The following is a 1,558-nucleotide window of genomic DNA, read 5'->3' on the forward strand; positions in this document are numbered from 1 at the left end:
CAAACCAAACTAATTCAACAAGGTTGGCTACCAACCAAACCAAGTCAACAAGGTTGGCTACCAAACCAAAGAAAACTTTTATTAGGCACATGCCTAATACTTCTTCAATGAGATGGACCTCATCACTATGCAAATAGGGCAAAAATAATTTTTTGTTATATCTAATTATTGATTTTCTTTTACGACATAAGAAAAAAAATCTACTTTAAATGGTAAAAGGTTTTCAAAAATTGCTGATATCTTAACTTTTTAACTCGGTTGTCTTACTGCTTTATATCCATAGTTAGCAATAAGTTGATTATCACTAGGAGATACCAGCTTCACTAAATGTGTGACATTTATCATCCATCACGATCGAAAGATGCACAATCACATAGATCCCTATCCATGCTATCCGCTTTTAAAGTTAAATAAATGGCATATAAGAACAGAATTAGCTTGTCTAGGTCATTTTCTAGCTAATATTTAAGGAAAATGACATTGTATAGCGCCCTCAAAGTAATAGCCGAAAAATATATATTTTTTGTATATTTTTTCTATATATACATACTTTATGTTATATATATAAAAATTATACAAATTTTATATACTTTTCGTTATCAAATATAAATAAGTTCAGGCGCGGGCTAAAAGTGAAAAAATCCTAATATTTATGTAATTTGGATATGCGAAAGGGACATAAAGATGAGCCAGGGGTAGCAAACTAATTAACATATATATGTTTGTCACAGACATGATGCCTGCCCCTTCCTCTGAAAATCATAATTACAAAGTTCATCTCTATATAAAACTGAATTTACCACGACTAAAAAAAGCTACTACTCTTAGTTAATTTGTTTGATAAGTAAAGTACGTTGTGAATGATTTTACAAAGGATGGTAAATGTTTAAAACTCCTATTTTCTTAAAAGATGGCTTAGCAATACCAATACAAGTTGTTCTTGAAAAAAACTAAATGGACTCTGGATCTATGATTATGTGTGTTTTGGTTGCATATAGTAGCTGTATCAATAACAAGGGCATTTGCAGCAAATGATTGTACAGACAAAATTGAATGGAACCAAACTCCAAAGCTTATTAACATCTGAATAAGGTGTGGTTAGTACTATATACCACTAAATTAGACCAAAAACTTTATCTTTTGAATAGAAAGGATGGAAACAGAAATGTGGACAGTTAAGATTATGTACATCCCACATGATAAAGATACCTTAATGACGACATTGATGTAATACTACTAATTAAGCATAGTATTGCGCAATCAATTAGCATATTATTACATTATTTCTCAGATTACTATATTTCATTATTCAAAATTATATGTTGTTGTAACTCAATTTAACCTAATTGTGTAAAATATTAATACATTAGCTGTGCACATAAATTTATTTGAATTCAATTTTATATAATAAATACTCCAAGTTGGAAGATGGGAAACATGAGCTTGACTTGTCGGGATAAACATGACACCAATTAGCTTAAGCAAAATGAAACAAAATGCATAATTAATAACTCATCAAAAGCATATGACAGGGAATCCGCAGCATACCATGCGCATC

The sequence above is a fragment of the Nicotiana sylvestris genome, chromosome 2, assembly GCF_000393655.2.
Source record: "Nicotiana sylvestris chromosome 2, ASM39365v2, whole genome shotgun sequence".
In the NCBI taxonomy this organism is placed as follows: Eukaryota; Viridiplantae; Streptophyta; class Magnoliopsida; order Solanales; family Solanaceae; genus Nicotiana; species Nicotiana sylvestris.